Here is an 18879-nt window from a genome sequence, read left to right as displayed (position 1 = left end):
ACAGTAGAGACTTAAACTATAAAAAGATAGCCAAAGTAGGAGAAAATGAACTAAGGAAGGGAACTGCTCTGTATGGTTTGGAGGGAAAGAGGGAGAAATGGAAGAATTTCTTCAATTTTCCAGATTGTTATCATTAATTAAATTTATCTATTTGATGTTTGGCCAACAGGCAGTTTTAATAACTATTCTGAAAATTTAACTTACGTAGGTTTCCCAGCTCCAAAACAGTTGCCAATGCCACCTTGCCTTTGGACCACATGAATGGCTATGGCCATATGAACATCTCACCCTCAGATCGTTCTTAGTCATCTTCTGCACTTAGGCCTGCATAGGCACTGCCTTCCCAGAACATGCATCTACAAGACAACTTTTAACCTGGAAAAAAAAAAAAAAAAAAAAGATGGAGAATGTGAGGGAGCCCATAATGAAGGCAAAGTAGAACTAAGACATCTTTACTGAGTATAGTGGACTGGAATGGTCACCTATAAAAAGATATGTTGATATCCTAATTTTTAAAAATATTTTATTTATTTATTCATGAGAGACACAGAGAGAAGCAGAGACATAGCCAGAGGGAGAAGCAGGTTCCATGCATGGACCCCAATGTGGGACTGGATCCCAGGACCCCAGGATCACGACCTGATCCGAAGGGAGACGTTCAACCACTGAGCCTCCCTGTTTATGTCCTAATTGTCAGAACTTGTGAATGTGATCTTATTTGGAAGAAGGGTCTCTGCAGATGTAATTAAGGATCTTGAGATGAGATCATTCTGAATTATGCAGGTGGGACCTGAATCCAATGACAAGTCTCCTTCTCAGACACAGAAGAGAAAACATGGGCGACATGCAAGAAAAGACCCTGTGAGGGTGGAGGCAGAGATGACATTGATGCAGACAGAAAACACTGGGGCAGCCACCAGAAGCTGGAAGAGTCCAAGAAGGGATTCTCTCCAAAAGCCCTCACAGGGAGTGCAGTCAAGCTGGATTTTGGATTTCTGGCCTCCAGAACTGTGAGAGAACACATTTTTGTTGTTTTATGCCACCCAGTTTTTAGTAATCTGTTGAAGTAGCCCTTACAAATGCATACACTGTTGTTTATGTACCCATTTGGTGACATTTGGGTTGCTTCTATTTCTTAGTTATTACAAATGAGGCTGCTAAAAACATTTGAAGGGATTTTAGCCTTTACAAGAAGTAAAATGAAAGAAACTCACTTTTAGAGCTGGGACCAGAGGAGTGGCGACCTGACTTAAGTTTTAAAAGAATCATCATGGCTGTTTGAGACTAGACTGGGTGTGGACAAAGGTAGAAGCAGACCTTTGGAGACCATTACAAGTATTCTGAGAGGGGAACAGTGTGGACTGATTTAAGGTGGTAATGGTGGAGTGGAGAAGGTGGTGAGAGAGATCAGGTTCTGGAGATATTTCGAAGGTAGAACCAATCGGATTTGTTGACAAAATGGATAAGAGGTGGGAGAAAAAGAGAGACATCAATAATGACTCTGAGGTGTTTAGCCTGAGTAACTGGATAGATAAAGTTGCTTTCAACAGAAAGGAGAAAGACAGAGTGAAGCATACCTGTGGAGGGAAGATCAGGAGCTCAGGTTTAGACACATAAACTTAAAAATATCTATTATGTATTCAGGATGTTATGTGGACAAATAAGTATGTTTTGTAATTTTATTACACTAAATAGCATATTACTAATTTAATTTATTTATTCAGTAAATAATTAGTGAATTTTATGTAAGGCACAACTGTGGATATCCAATGAAGATAATCTAACACTGTTCATGTCTCAGACAGTATTCTACGTATTACCAGTCATCAGCGAAAGCAGTATGGAGTCTGGAGACATGAGTATTAGTTCTTTCTCTGCTCCAAATCATTACCTGATCTTGGGCAAGTATCTTCATTAATCTGTGCCTCAGTTTCTTTGACTTTAAAATGGGGGATTGTACAAGATGATAGTCAAGATGCCCTCCACCCAGCCCTAAAAATTCTTCAATTTGCTCATCTAATTGAAACCTATTTTTCCTCAGGTGATATCATTTCCTTGGAACTTTCCTGGAAAAGGCAGCTATTTTTCCTTCTTCTGGTAATTCACGGGACAAAGAAAAAGTTGGTTGGTTTATAGATAGACAGTCCCAACTTACAATGGTTCAACTTATGATTTTTCAACTTCATGATGAGATGAAAGTGATATGCATTCCGTAAAAGCATACTTCAGATTTTGAATTTTGATCTTTTCCTGGGCTAGCTGCACATAGTACGATGCTTTCTTATGATGCTGGGCAGGAGTGGTGAGCCACAGCTTCCAATCAACCCCGGGATCACAAGGATGAATACTCAATACTCTTACAACCATACTAGTTTTCCTTTCTGTATAGAATTCAATAAATTACATGAGATATTCAATAGTTTATTATAAACACCTTATTTATGAAATAAGCTTTATGTTAGATGATTATGTCCAGTTGTAGGCTAGTGTAAGAGTCTGAGCATGTTGAAGTTAGACAAGGCTAAGCTATGATGTTCAATAGGATATGCATATATTTGTTAAGATTTATTTATTTATTTATTCATGAGAAACACACAGAGAGAGAGAGAGAGGCAGAGACACAGGCAGAGGGAGAAGCAGGCTCCATGCAGGGAGCCTGGCGTGGGAATCGATCCCTGGTCTCTGGGATCACTCCCTGGGCCAAAAGCAGGCGCCAAACTGCTGAGCCACCCAGGCGTCCCTTAAATTTTTCTTTAAAAATTAAATGAATCTGGGATCCCTGGGTGGCGCAGCGGTTTAGCGCCTGCCTTTGGCCAGGGCGCGATCCTGGAGACCCAGGGTCGAATCCCACGTCGGGCTCCCAGTGCATGGAGCCTGCTTCTCCCTCTGCCTGTGTCTCTGCCTCTCTCTCTCTGTGTGTGGCTATCATAAATAAATAAAAATTAAAAAAATTTAAGTGAATCCTTAAAAATTATTATTGTAAGAGTAATATGTATGTAATGTAGAGAAAAATGAAAATTATATTGCCTCTGCTAATTTCTCATAACTCTATACTCACCTGTCTGGTATGGCATTTGTAACATTCCACCAGTTATTACAGTTATTTGTGTGCTTAGAGATGATATATTTCAGGAGGTCAGTAATTGTGCTCTACTCATTTTTACAGTTCCCATAGTATTAGTTCAATGCCTTGTCAATGACAGCACCCCAGAAATGTATACTGAATTAATAAATGAGTCAACAAACCAACTATAATAATTTTTTTAAAAATTTAACATACAATAAAATAAAATTTCTCTTCTGATGTCTGTGGGTGGTTTTTGCTCTTTTGAGCTTTTATGTAATATTGTTATATCTCCTTTGATTTTTTAAAATATTTTATTTATTTATTTATTTATTTATTTATTTATTTATTTGAGATGTGCATGAGTGGTGGGGGTTGGGGGATGCAGAGGAGGAAAGAATCTCAAGCAGACCATCCCCTGAGCATAGAGCCTGACATATGGCTGGATGAGGGGTTAGACCTTACAACCCTGAGATCATGACCTGAGCTGAAACCAAGAGTTGGTTGCTTAACCAAATGAGCTGCCCAGGTATCCCATACCTGCTTTAATTTTATACACACCTATGAGGTCATTGAATTTCTTCTGGCATAGGCAAGATATTCCTGACTTTTTTAAAAAAGTAAATAATGGAAAAATTATAGCATTTATATTCAGCATTTTGAATCCCAAGTGTGTCGCTAAGTGGTTATGTGACTTTTTGGTCAAGTTGCTGTGTCTCCCGAAACCTCAATTCCAGATTTGATACACTGAGAATCGCAGATGTTATACCCAGGTTGGTATGGGAATACAATGGGATAATGAATGTGGAAATCCTTTGAAGACTGAAATGATTCTTTTTTTTTTTTTTAAGATTTATGTATTTATTAGAGACAGAGAAAGCACAAAGTGGGGGAGGGACAGAAGGAGAGAGAATCTCAATCAGGCTCCATGCTCAGCCCCCACTCAGGGCTCAATCTCATGACTCTGAGATCATGACCTGACCCGAAATCAGGAGTCAGACGCTCAACAGACTGAGTCACCCAGGTGCCCTTGAAGTGACTCTGTTGAAAAATAATCTTTAAAATATTCTGAGAAGATATACTATTATTATGTTATTTATACTATTAAAGTGATCAAAGTTCTTCAAAGTCTGCTAGAGTTTAGCAGACTCCTCGTTCAATGCTAGGACTTGATAGGAATGTGAGTTCAGAGGTCTGCTCTGGTATTTCCAAAGAAGACAGAGAACTATTCCTGTAAAACATTTGGGAATGTATGTAATATTAGGGCCACTATGTGTGGCTGCATGATTTCAGAATCTCCATTCATGTGCGTCTCTGTGAAGCCCCCTGACTCTGTGTAGCAGGATGGTCATGGTTCACCATGCAGTTACAAAATGAATGGAAGGCCTAAGTGTGGAACACCTAATAAATTCCATGAGTGTTTCAGGAGATATATTAATAATGAATTCCTAAACTGTCTACATTACTCTTTATCATTACTAATAGTAAAAACATGAAGAAAAAGTGTTGAGACAAATATAAGAAGACATTACATTAAGACATTACATTACATTAAGAGGATACAGGTAACTAGAGATAAAGTGAGAGGTGTGGATATAGACAGATGCATCCTTCCTTGGCCTAAGTGCTTCCCATCATTTTATTAATGTAAGTCTGGGTCTCATTCTTCAATAAGAGGTGTTTCAAAACAAAGGTACAGTCATACTGTGTTAAAAAGTCTATGTCTCAGTGCTGTAGTTTTCATCTCCATGACTTATTTATTTTGTTGTTTTTATTTATTTGTTTGTTTATTTTTATTGGAGTTCAATTTGACTTATCTATTTTGTAACTGAAGTTTGTACCTCTTAATCCCCTTTATCTAGTTCACCCATCCCCCACCCCCCTCCCCTCTGGTAACCACCAGTTTGTTCTCTGTACTTAAGTCTGTTTTTATTGTGGTTTGTCTCTTTTTTTCCTTTGTTCATTTGTCTTGTTTCTTAAATTCCATATATGAGTGAAATCATATGGTATTTGCCTTTTTCTGCCTGACTTACTTCACTTAGTGTAATATCCTCTTGGTCCATCCATGTTGTTGTAAACGGCTAGATCTCATTAAGATTGCGATAATGTGGTCTGGTGTCAGATGATGACTACATTTATTGTGGTGAGCACTGAGTAATGCAGAGATTTGTTGAATCATTTTTTTGAACCTGAAACTAACCTAACATTGTATATTAATTATACTTCAATAAAAATTATATATCCCAATGAACAAACCATAATATCTAAAAAATACATGCAAACATATTACATAGGTATTTTTAAATACATAAATACTGCACTACACAACTTTTCTTATGTGACATAACTGTTATGCTTACTTAATAGTTTGTCTCACCAATGTAGCTATTCATTCAAATAAACATCAATTGAATATTGACTCCTGTTAAGTCCTAGGAATAAAAATTCTCCTCAAGATGCTCACAGATATTCACTGTGGGTCCTAAGCCTCCCAAGAAAGCATGCAGTAAACTGTAAATGTGATTATGTGGAATCTAGCATGCGGGTGTTTAAGCCTCAAAAGTAAGAGGAAGAAAGAGGAAGGAAGGAAGGAAGGAAGGAAGGAAGGAAGGAAGGAAGGAAGGAAGGAAGGAGAGAGAAAGAAAGAGAAAGAAAGAAAGAAAGAAAGAAAGAAAGAAAGAAAGAAAGAAAGAAAGAAAGAAAGAGATCATCCCTAATTTCATGGGGGTAAAATCAGCTTCAGGTAGGAAAGAATTAAGACACATGAATCAATTTGGGGCTGAAGTTGATCTTTCCATAAGAGGTATTGTTTCAAGTAGGACTTACTATCAAATGTGTTTCATCCCAGCCAACAGGAAAAAAACTCATAAAGCTCTTTGTGAGCCAAATAGAAAGCCATAACTGCTGAAAGGAGAGACCCTTTTCATTCCTGGCCATGGCCACTGACACCAGGAAGGGATGAAGCAGCACTTCAGGAATAAGCCCACCAAGGGCCAAAGCAGCAGGACCACCAAGATGAAAACTACATCGAGGAGCCCAGGGAAACAGGCGAATGCCTGGAGACCTGGAATCCTAGCCACTTAACTAGGAAAGGATAATAATATTAAAAGTAGTCCCAGGACACCTGGGTGGCTCAGGGGTTGAGCTTCTGCCTTTGGCTCAGGGCCTGATACCAGGATCAAGTCCCACATAGGGCTCCCCATAGGGAGCCTACTTCTCTCTCTCTCTCTCTCTCATGAATAGATAAATAAATCTTAAAAAAAAAAAAAAAAAGGTAGTCCCATAGTAACAAGAAGGAAAGTTTGCATAAAGAGCTTTTGTTGTCTCTCAGTCTCTTATAAGAATGCTAAGCCTGTTTACCTTAATAAAATAAAAGGTCTTCCCTTTTTTATAATATTATTTAAACTCAATTTCCCATTGTTTTTAATTCAGCTAGTATGATAGTAATAAAGAAGGCATTATTTTGTAGTTGAATCTGGGCAAGGTATTTTGTCTGATGCCCTAAACTTTGGGTTGGAATGGAGAAAACTATCCCAGGGTAGTCACATGTTAAAGTTTATGTATGCCCTTGGACATTCTTTCTAGTCATCCTCCTAGGATAATTAGTAGTTACTCAGATTCCAGCATTTGATACAGAAACTCTCTCTTAAAGTAGGGAAGGAAACTCAGAACAAAATATTAGGGCTAATGTCTGAGGAAGTTTCTTAACCCTTAATAGGCATGTGTTTGAGGTTTTAATTTTGGAGGAAAGTGCATGTCTTCCCTGAATTACCTAAATGATTCACTTGATTACACTTACCTAAATGATTCACTTGATTACACTTGATATTGCGAGTGTGGAGTCAGATAGGCTGTAGTACTTGCTAGCATGTGTGATCATGGCCAAGTTACCTCAGCTCCCTGTCCTTAAATTTCCTGATCTGTAAAATAAGAAGAGTTAGCTTGGTTTTATAGTGTTCTGGCACAGATAAATATAGAATGTACATTGAAATAAAATGCTCCGTTCATGGTAACTGTTTTATAATTCAGTACTGTTTCACGTTTGGTAACTAATTGAAATGCTCGAATTTCTAAAATGTATAGACAAAAGAGAAAAATAAATGTATTATTCTGTATCAGGTAAATAGATACTTTGAAACAAAAAGAATGAAAGACAAAAAACACAAGACTGAGAGCTCATGTAAGCCAATAAAAATCTTTGTCTGAAAAAGCTTGAGAGGTTGTCTAAATTTTTCCTAGGCTTTGTCATCTGACCTCTAGATCATTTGATCGCATCTAAGCAGGAGGAAGGGTGATAGAATCTAAACCCCTCCTCTTTGCAATGTACAAGTTGCAAAACTGGTCTGAGGCTTGGGATTGGGAGGCCAGGACATGCAAGCACAATGGAATTAGCGATTTGCTATGAAGTTGTATCCTACAGATCGTCTTACAGGGGATGATGAAAAGCTGAGGGCAATTAACAATAGAAAATTAGCTGTGAAGGCCAAAGAGCATCTTTGGTATCCTAGAGACCCCTTTTCTCTTGTAATGAGAAGCAGAAAAAGCTAAAAACTAAACTCAGAATTGAATAGATTTCCTAGCTTCAAAAACAATTGAATACATAATGCAAGAAGATCTATTATGCCACTGTCAGGGCCCTGGTTGGGAAACCTGGGAATCCTGACACATGAAATAAGGATATCTGCATATTTCTTGAAGATTTTTGTTCTACAGACTTACCTAAATCCTCAGAGCCTGCAAAGGTAGCCTACTTCTCCTCATTATGAGTAATACTGTCTTCATAGAGGAAGATATTCTAGACACCTTTCCTCCACAGTGCAACTGGGCCCAAACCACCAAGTTAATAGGAGTGACAGCCGCGTTCATGTTGAGCCTGATAAGGGAGAACAGGGCCTATACACCACAGGAGCTGTGAGAATCAGATTTTCCACATGGAACCAAGGCGTACCTGAGTGACTGGATCTTGAGAATATCTTATCAAAGGGGCTGAAACTTAAGACTGAATAAAGTAGAGTTTATTGATTTGGGGGAACTCTCTTGAGATACTGGGTTGAGTACCCTTCCAAGACACTCAACGGACAGTACAAATTCAATGCAACACTGGCAGAGGAAAGCGGTGGCTTATGCTGAACTAAGTTGAAATGCTTGAATTTTTGTAATTCAATGAGCAGAAAGAATGCAAAGTTCAGGCAATGAGCACACTTGAGTAGACCTATCATGTGAGGCTGAAAAACCCATCAGAGGATTTTGTTCCATGGAAGTCCCATGGATCATGCAATTTACCAAGGCCATCAGGTATAGGTCAGTGAGAAGCATCAGCATCACTAAGAAGTCTAGTGGTGGCTCTCTTGAAGACAAATAGTAGTATTTAACTACCAGAAGCCAATGGTTCACAATGATCGTAATGATGGGCCAAACCCTTGGCCTGCAGGGTTGTAGAGATGGTTAGTAGATCACAGTGTCCCTAGGGCAATATCAATAGGCAAAAAAAAAAAAGGCTGCTTTATGTCTCCAATCAAAAGAAAGCAAGAATGGATATGGAGCACCTGGGTGGCTGAGTTGGTTTAGCATTCAACTTTTGATTTCATATCAGGTCATGGTCTCAGGGTCATGAGATCAAGCTCTGCACTCAACATAGAATATGCTTGAGATTCTCTCTCTCCCTCTTCCTCTGGTCCTCTCCCTGCTCACACACTATCTTTCTATAAATAAACAAACAAACAAACAAACAAACAAACAAAATCTTTAAAATAATAATAATAAAAAAGAAAGAAAGAATGGATAAACAGAGGACTGCAGAAAGTTTTCTTAATAAAAATTCATGATTCCTTGTTCAGTTTCTAGACCTGTGCCAGGTACAAAATTTGGGTCCATTTTATCTTATTTTTTATTTTTTAAAATAATTTATTTATTTATTCATGTAAGACACACAGAGAGAGGCAGAGACATAGGCAGAGGGAGAAGCAGGTTCCCTGTGGGGAGCCTGATATGGGACTCGATCCCAGGACTCCAGGATCATGACCTGAGCCAAAGGCAGACACTCAACCGCTGACCCACCCAGGTGTCCCTGGAGTCCATTTTAGTATAGGTGCAAGTCATAAGATAGAAACTACACTGTGATTTAAACAAGGGAAGTTCAATGTAAAAAAAATGATAGAAAAGTAACTATAAGATATATATAGACCTTGGAGCAGAGAAAGAGTAAGCAAGGCAGGGACAAACATATACAGGAGTTCAGACCTCACTGGAGAAAGCAGAGTTGCAGTTCACTGGATAGTGAAAAATTCTCTGACTTTTCAGATCAGAGATGGTCTACAGTCACTAGGCATAAGCAAGTCACAACCTGTGGCTGTGCACAGTATACAGAGAAAGCTACTTCCATAAGGGAGCTAAAAATTAATGGGCTTCAGTGTATCTTTTTTCTTTTCTCTGTAAGTGCAGAAATACTTTCAAAAGGATCTGTCCCAAAGGACAGTCCTTAAATGCTTCAGTAATTGTCAAACATCATAGCCACTTAAGTTTCTAAGGCACTTGCTTCATCTAGCAGTTCATCACAATCAACCACAGCTTGATTAATTGTGATCTCATTGTATGCAATGAGTTGTGAGCCACCCACTTCCCATCAGCAATGTGCTCAGCACTGCACTCAGGACCAGGGAATGACCAATCTGATTCCCAAATCCTAACTTTCTGGGGCCATTCTCATCCTCTGTCAGTCTGGGTCCAATCAAGAGACAGAAACCACACTATGATTTATTTTTTTTACTTTTTATTATTTTTTTCACACTATGATTTAAAAAGAGTAAGTACAATATTAAGAATAGTTAGGCTATGATCAAAGAATAAGTATAGGATACAAAGGTACTCTAGGGCTGAAGGGAAAATGCCCAAGGAAGGACAAACTTCTATTGAGGGTGTTTTCCTCCAATGGCTGGGGTTCAGACTTTGTCAGAGAAGGCATGGTTGCAACCCACTAAATGGCAAAGATGTGTGCTGGCTTCTTAGGCCAGAGCTGGTCTAGTTTCTGGACTAGCAGGGAGACAATCATAGAGGATGGTTGCCTGCAGTGGCCAGTGCAAATGGGATGCCTGGAGAGCACAATGTCTATGTCAGTAAAGCCACATCGCTGTCAGGTATGTCTAGAGGAGAGGTAGAGACCAGCAGAAAGAGGTGGGATGCTGGTGCTGGCTAGAGGCTTGGAGGGCACAATATCTGTATCGAGAAGGCCCTGGGAAGATTGTTGGGCTAAGCTTGGAGCATTCCTTGGAACATTCTGGGAGCAAGGCTGGGTCAGCACCACCGACCACATCACTTGTTGACAGCACAGCAGCCAGAATGAGTGGAAGAAGCTCTTTAAAAAAAAAAAAAAAAAGATTTTATTTATTTATTCATGAGAGACACAGAGAGAGAGAGAGGCAGAGACACAGGCAGAGGGAGAAGCAGGCTCCTCCCAGGGAGCCTGATGTGGGACTCGATCCTGGGACTCCAGGATCATGCCCTGGGCTCAAGACAGGTGCTAAACTGCTGAACCACCCAGGCATCCCATAGCTCCTTCTTCCTGTAATATTCCTCTAGCCCCTGACATTGAGAAAGCTTAGCATGTTGCTCACTGTAAAGGATAAGTACTTAAAAGAATTTCATCCATTATCATAGAGTAAGTACTGAAGGGTAAATTTGGAGCTGAGGGGTAATAAATTAATAAGTAGGACACCACTAAATAAAGAGGTGGTTTGTCTCCAGGAAGAAGGACCCTGAAACACCCCAGCAAATATGTACTCATTTCTCCTTGTTCTTTCCCAAGGGATGAATGGCCATTGGCTTGGGTGACTGTAAACTGGGGGAAGAGAAATACCAATACATTTTGAAAACTACTGGAACAGTGTCTAATATTTGACATTGATACTGTGAGGGTTAATTTCATGTGTCAACTTGGCTAAGCTATAGTGCCTAGATGTTTGGTGTACTACCAGTCTATGGTGTGGTGAAGACATTTTTCAGGTGTGGCCTAACATTTAAATTAGTAGACTTTGAGTCCAGCAGATTACCCTCCATAATTCCGAGTAGTCCTCATTCAATCAGTTGAAGAGCTTAAGAATGAAGACTGAAGTCATCTTTAGGAAAAAGGAATTCTTCCCCCAGGCTGCCTGTGGACTTGAGCTACAATAGCAACTGTTCCCTGGGCCTCCAGCCTGCCAGTCTTCCTTGCAGATGTGCCTGTTGCTATAATCACATGAGCCAGTTTGTTAAAATCTCTTTCTTTTGGGACGCCTGGGTGGCTCAGTGGTTGGGCACCTGTCTTTGGTTCAGGTCTGATCCTGCATCCCGGGATCGAGTCCTGCATCGGGCTCCCTGCAAGGAGCCTGCTTCTCCCTCGTCTGTGTCTCTGCCTCTCTCTCAGTCTGTGTCTCTCATGAATAAATAAATAAATAAATCTTTTTTAAAAAAAATCTCTTTCTTTTCACACGCACACACACACACACACACACACACACACTATTATTTTGTTTCCCTGAAAAACGTCAACAAATACAAATACCTAGAAACTCAGGGTCATTGTAAACCTCTGCAGAGTGGATGCAAAAGTAAACCAGGCAATAAGTAGGTTTGTGGCCAAAGTATGGCTTAAAATCAATATATTAGGTATTTGCACTGACCCTGTGGCTTTTTTCTCCAATTCCTGACTGTATAATTGAGATAGAATTACTTGGTATTTGGAGTAACCCTTGGTCTGTAGAGGTAAGAAATATGGTAGTAACTAGGCCAAGTAAAAACCTCTGAAACTGCCCTATCCTCATCCCTAATCAAGATACAAACAACATTGTATCTAAAGGAGTATGGAATGGATTAGTATCAGCCTTAAGGATCTCAAGGAGGCAGGGATGGTGGCCACAACCATATTTCCCTGTATCCAGCCAGTCTAGCCTCTGTAGAAACCAGGTGCTAGATTCTGGAGAATGACAGTAGACCAATGCAGGCTCAACCAAGTAATATCCCCAATTTCAGCTAACATGCTAAACATGGTATCTTCTTTTTCTTTTTTTTTTTTTTCTTTTTTTTTTTGGTAGACTCCAAAAAAAAAGTCTGTGTGGAGCCCAATGTGGGGCCCAAACTGACAACCCCAAGATCAAGACATGAGCTGAGATCAAGAGTCAGACACTCAGCTGACTGAGCCACCCAGGCGCCCCCTAAACATGATATCTTACTTAGAGTTGATTAATTCTGGCCTTAGATACATGGTGTATGGCCATTAACATAAAGAATATATTATTTTCTATCCCAATCAAGATAGAGGACCAGAGGGACGTGTGGGTGGCTCAGTGGTTGAGTGTCTGTCTTGAGCTTGGGGTGTGATCCCAGGGTGCCAGGATCGAGTCTCACATCAGGCTCCCCACAGGGAGTCTGCTTCTCCCTCTGCCTATGTCTCTGCCTCTCTGCCTCTGCCTCTCTCTCCTTAAAAAGAAAAAAAAAGATAAAAGACCAGGATCAGGGCAGCCCTGCTGGCCCAGTGGTTTAGCGCCGCCTTCAGCCCAGGGCATGATCCTGGAGACCTGGGATCGAGTCCCGCGTCAGGCTCCCTGCATGGAGCCTACTTCCCTCTGCCTCTCTCTCTCTCTCTCTCTCTCTCTCTGTGTGTGTCTCTCATGAATAAATAAATAAAATCTTAAAAAAAAAAAAAAGACCAGGATCAGTTCACATGAAATGGACAATAATACACATTCACAGTTTTGTCATTGTGCTATGTTAGGCTATCTGACATTAATACAGTCCAAAGAGATCTGAACTTCTGGATGTTCCCCAAAATATCACATTAATTCATTACAGTGACAGCATCATTCTGATTTGGCAGGATGAGCCAGAATTGACTAGCACACTGGAAGCCTTGATAAAACACATGCATGTACTCTAGTAAGTAGACAATACATCCTGTGATCATCCAGGGAGCTGTCATTTCAGTAAAGTTTTTAAAGCTCCAGTGGGCAGGTACATCCCAGAACATCTCCTCCAAAGCAAAAGACAAATTGATGCATCTTGCACCTTTCCATGTTCGGTGGCTTCAGAGTCACTTTGATTTAGCTGAAACCTTATTCTTTCCAGGCGACCCCAAGCCAACGACAAACACAGTGAATGCATGTTATGGATTGAATGTGTCCCTCACCCACAAGTTACATATTGAAGCTCTCACTCCTAAGGTGGTGGTGCTATGGTCTGAGTATTTGTGTCCCCACCAAATCCATCCATTAAAATACTAATGCCCGATGTGATGGTAGTAGTTAGGGCCTTTGGGAGGTGCTTATGTCATGAAGGGGAGGTCCTTGGGTAACGAAGGTGGAACTCACACAAATGCAATTTCTATTCTTTTAAAAGAGAGAAAACAGAGTTTCCCAGCCCTTTCTGCCATCTGAGGACACAGCATGAGGTCTATGACCCAGAAGAGGGCCCTTATCCAACCATGCTGGCATGCTGATCTCAGGCTCCCAGCCTCCAGAACTGTGAGAAAAAAAACGTGAATTTCTGTTGTTTATAAGCCATCCAGTCTGTGGTATTTGGTTCTAGCAGCCTGAACAGAGTAAGAGAGATAATGTGTGGAGATGAGGACTTTGGCACTAATTAGGGTTCAACTGAGTCATGACCATGGGGCCCTGATAATATGACTAGTGGCCTTAGAAGAAGAGGATGAGAGAAATCTCTCTCTCTCTCCTCACAAATATAGAGGAAAGTCCACATGAGGACTCAGGGAGAAGGCAGCCATCTGCAAGCTGAGAAGGAGTTCTTACCAGGAACTGAACACTGTCAAACTTTGATCTTGGACCTCTTAGCCTCCAGGCTCCCCAGTCTACCAGTGTGTTATGGTAGCCGTAGCACTGGCCATTAATACCCAACCAGAACTCTTAATCTTTGATCTGGAGCAACTCAGTAGGCTGATGAAGACTTAGTCAGATCTGCATTACAGTCTTTATTGGTAACAATTCAAAATATCCATGGTTTGTCATTTTGTTTTTTTTTTAATATAAGCAAATACTAGCACATATATTTGAATCCTCTCCTCCCTTTCTTAGGTAAATGGTAACATACTATGTATGCTTTTTCCTCCCTGCTTCTTACACTTATCAGTATATTCTAAAGATAACTCCACTATAAGACATAGAAATTTTTATTCTTTTTAGACATCTGCTTGGTACTGTATTATACGAAGGTGCACAGGAGGTTCCTTTAATCCCTTATTGTTGACACTGGGTGGCTTTCAGCAATTTTGTCATCAGTTCACCTTTGGGATGGAGTCTCAGAAGTATAACCGCTAAGTCAAAGAGCAAATGTAAATGCACTGTGAACTGGCATTCACACTTTCGTTGGCCAGGAAGCCTATTTCTACTCCTAAATTTGCCATTCTCCTTCAAGGCATCTCTTTCCATCCAGTCAAGTCAGACATCTGGAAATTTCCTCCGACCTTCCTTTTATTTCCTACCTCCATCAAAGTAGACCTAAAATATTGTGTGTGGGGTTTTTTTTTTTTTTTTAAGATTTACTTATTTATTTATTTATTCATGAGAGACACAGAGAGAGTCAGAGACATAGGCAGAGGGAGAAGCAGGGTCCCCACAGAAAGCCCAATGTGGGACTCAATCCCAGGATCCAGGATCAAGTCCTGAGCTGAAAGCAGATGCTCGACCACTTAGCTACCCAGGTGCCCCAAAGTGGGCCTAAAATTAAAATAATTTACCTTCTAGGGATTGGGTTCTCACTTTCAGCCCTGAAATCCAAGGCTTTAATTTGAACTCTTGTAAACTCTTTAGACGTATTCTCTTCAACATTACATTATTAGTGTCTTGGGGCACACATACATTAGAGTGTAATAATAGGAATCTGACATGGCTGGAAGGTCAGAGAATGCTTGCATTAAGAGAATGATTCCTGAACTTACACCTGAAGACCAAGCAGACACTGACTAGAGAAAGGGCTTTCTAGGCAGAGGGGAAGCATAGCCTAAGGTAGTGTGGTAGGAGAGCATGTGAACAATAGGAGGAACTGAAAGAAAGCTAATGAATTGAGGCACAAAGTAAAAGAAAGTAAACTGGAGAGATAGATAGAGACCAGCACATGTGAAGTTTGTAGACTAGATTTGGGATTCCCTGTTTTATTCTAAAAATAGATAGACACCGTTTAAAAAATTTAAGCAACAGGGTGACACAATCAGATTTGGGGATTGAAACCATCATTCTGGCTACCGGGGAAACAAAAATTGGATTAACCCAGGCAAAAGACACTGATAGAGGGTGATGGCAGTGGTAGTGGCAAAGTAGACAGATTCAAAAAATATTTAAAAATAGATTTAACAAAGGGGCATGTGGGTGGCTCAGTCAGTTGGACATCTGCTTTTGGCTCAAGTCATGGTCCTGGGGTCCTGGGATGGAGTCCCACATCGGGCTCCCTGCTCCTGGGGAGTCTGCTTCTCCCTCTCCCTCTGGCACTCCTCCTGTTTATGCTCTCTGACTCTGTCTTTCAAATGAATAAATAAAATATTTAGTTTTTAAAAGATTTTATTTATTTATTTGCAAGAGAGATAGCAAAAGAGAAAGAGAGTATGAGCACCAGTGTGGGAGGGGCAGAAAGAGGAGAGAGAAGCAGATCCCCTGCTGAGCAGGAAGTCCAAGATTGTGACCTGAGCCCAAGGCAGACACTTAGCTGAATGAGCCAACAAGGCATCCCTAAAGAAAATCTCAAAAAAAAAAAAAAAAAAAAATTAACATAAAAGAAACGAATTAAAATATTTTAGAGTCTATACAAAGAGACAAGGCTTAGCAATAGGTTGCTTAAGGGATGTCTCCCCTAACTTTGTTCCTGCTCCTATGACTTCATGAACACTGATCACTGAACTAGGGAATCTGAAGAACAACCAGGTTGGGCAGAGTGGAAGATAGGGTGGAAATCTAGAGTTGGATTTTTGGACATGGTAAGTCTGAAGTGCTTTTGAAATTCTCTTTCTCTCTCTCTCTCTCTTTTTAGTACAAAAAGGTGTTTTTATTAGAGCTCAGGGAAAGGACCTGTGAGCAGAAAGAGTAGCCTGCAGTGCATTTGAAATTCTAAGATAAGATGCATTTGAAATTCTAAGATAAGATTGTAAGCACTAGGTGGGAAATAAAGCAGAAAGGTCTGGCTGATGATATACATTTCTGAGTCACCTGCAAATGACATACTTTGGAATCACGGATCTATATGAGAATGTCTCAGTATGTAATGAGGAGGGGGCAGGCCTATATCAAGTCTTGAGGAAGGACTGATGACATTCACCTTGGGAAAGAGGAAGAGTACAACACAAATGTAATAAAGAAATAGCAGCATGTGGGGGTGGGGACAGGGCATTAAAAGGAAACTGGGGAAGGAATGGTTAAAGGAGAGACTGCTTGGTTGTGTTGATTGCTGCTTGAGGATGGTTTAAAATGAAGCCGTGAAAAATATGATCATTGGATTGAGTAACTGAGTCATTAGTAACTTCCACAAGGTCAGTGTCAGAGAAGTGATGCAGGTGGAAGCCTCATTACAGTTTGTTGAGGAAAAGATAGAAGGTGAAAAAATTGAGATAGCTTTCTCTTCAGAGAAGTTTGACTGGGAAAGCAAGTATAGAAGTGTAGAACCAGCTCGAGGCCAGCATGCAGTAAAGGGAGGTCTTTTAAAGGTAGGAAAGTGTTTTGAATTCAGGTGGGAAAGAACAAGAGGGATTATTGCTTCAAGAAGGAGGGGAATAGGGGTACCTGGGTGGCTCAGTTGGTTAAGTGTCCGAGTTGGGCTCAAGTCATAATCTCAGCGTCCTGGGATCAAGCCCTGCATGGGGCTCCAGGCTCAGCAGAGTCTGCTTCTCCCTCTGACTCTGCTTCTGCCCCTCCCCCTGCTCATGCGCTCACACACTCTCTCTCTGAAATAAATAAAGTCTTGAAAAAAAAAAAAAGAACGGGGGCGGGGGGTAAAAAAAAAAAAAAGAAGAAGAAGGAGAGGACTAAGGAACCAAGCCCCTGAGAAGAGAAGGCCAGAGGGAATTAGATCTTCACTGAGGAATTGGCTGGCGATAGAAGGGACACTTTACCAGATGGAATAGGAAGAAAGGAGATGATGGCAGGCACAGATGGACTTGTTGATCTAGTAATAAGATGATCAAAGAGTGCCCATCTGATGGTGTCTCTTTTCCCAATTAAGTTGGAAGAGATGTTGTTGGGTGAAGATAGCAGTGGGGATGAAAGATTGAGGCTTGAGAGACTGTGTGAAACAGATACCAGAGAACTCGAAAGTGAGCTTATAAGAGAAATGTGGTATGATGATCCCACAATATTGACAGCTCACTTTAACTTGTCAGTTGGCATGACCATTCTTCTGTATTTAACACCTTGTCTTGTAAATTAATGCAAATTGATCTCTGCAAGAGTTTAGTCTGAATTAACCAGATGATGGTTTCAATTCTCCACTTATGTCTTACTCTGGATCTCCCAAAAGCAGAGCTCAAAACAGAGGGTTTACATGCCCTCATTTTATTGAGGAGTACAGTCCCAGAGAAGGAGAGTGAAGGACAAGGACAGCAAAGCAAGGATGGTGGGAAAGCCAAAGTGAAACAGCACATGCTAGTGCTAATTGTTGCAAAGAGCTATTGATTGCTAGATTCAAAGACTGGGTGGGTTCTTAAGAATTAAGACATGCTGTGTGTCAGAACTACCCACTTTGCAGGCCAGGGGGTAGAAAGGAGAAAGATTTTATCCACTGGCTACGATCTATAAGATCACAGACTCAGTCCCTGCACCCTTAGGTTGCATATTCTGGGTGCAAGTGGATCCCTAGTAGGAAGCTCTGGAGTGGGAGGACAGACATGAGAGGCAGGGCAGGAGGTGAAGTGCTTTCAACTTTGGCCCATGTGAACTTTGTCAGAGCTCATACAGAGCTGGCATAAGAAATAGGTACATTCAAAGAAGTATCTTATATAACTTATAATTGGCAATATGACTTACTGATTTGACTAAAGTCAAGTAACTCTTCAGAAACACAGACAAAAATGGAAATGAACTCGCTGTTTCTAAAGGCATTAAGAGAAGTCCTCTCACCTGGATGGTGAGCTGATCTGAAATTTTAAGATGCTTCCCATATAGCAGGAGAATTTCAGGTTTGCTTTGGGCAGACTTACACAGGAAATAATTTTAAAATCGTTTCTATTTTTTAAATTGTTATTATTTTAAAATTATTTAAATTTTTACTTAAATTTAAAATGTAAAATTATTTAAATTATTATTTAAAAGTGTTATTATTTTAACAGGGCAGGAGAATCTTGTGGATTTTGAATGAGGACTTTTTTTCCTGAATCCTGAAGCTTCCCTGTTCTGCCATCTAGTGTTCACTGGTGTCTCAGAGGGTCATGTGTAAGGAGTTTCTTTATCTGTTTCTCAATGGCAGTGCTACCAACATTTTGTGGCAAGGCAATTTCTAGTTGAGGGATTGCTTCTGAGGTATTTGGGGATGTTTATATTCTTGTCCCCCACCCACATCCCCCCAGGCATTGTGGGCTGAAAACACTCCCACATGTTTTCAAATGTGCCCCAGTACCCTAACCTTTGAAAACCACTGCAGGAAGGGTTAATGGTGAGCCCCTACTTTACATGTGAGAAAAACAGGCTTGGAGACACAAAGAAGCAAGTTCACGCTACAGATATGCACTGGAGTAGGTGCTCCATAAACAGAAGTTCTTTCCTAACTTCCCTCTGTAGCGGGTATTTAAGTCACTTACTGTAATAGGACACAACTTATAAAATATTCTATTGTCACAGAGTTGTATTTCATAAAGT

The 18879-nt window shown here is 40.4% G+C and overlaps 1 long non-coding RNA gene across 1 annotated transcript; it reads left to right on the top strand.

The window, feature by feature from the left end:
* The first annotated feature begins 9740 nt into the window (after positions 1–9740).
* On the top strand, positions 9741–18679 carry LOC119876277. Its single transcript, XR_005358906.1, has 3 exons — positions 9741–9866; positions 13430–13554; positions 18354–18679. It is a non-coding gene; the product is annotated as an uncharacterized LOC119876277 (long non-coding RNA).
* The last annotated feature ends 200 nt before the right edge of the window (positions 18680–18879 follow it).

The sequence above is a fragment of the Canis lupus genome, chromosome 5, assembly GCF_011100685.1.
Source record: "Canis lupus familiaris isolate Mischka breed German Shepherd chromosome 5, alternate assembly UU_Cfam_GSD_1.0, whole genome shotgun sequence".
In the NCBI taxonomy this organism is placed as follows: Eukaryota; Metazoa; Chordata; class Mammalia; order Carnivora; family Canidae; genus Canis; species Canis lupus.
This window is presented reverse-complemented; position numbering and strand designations above follow the sequence as displayed.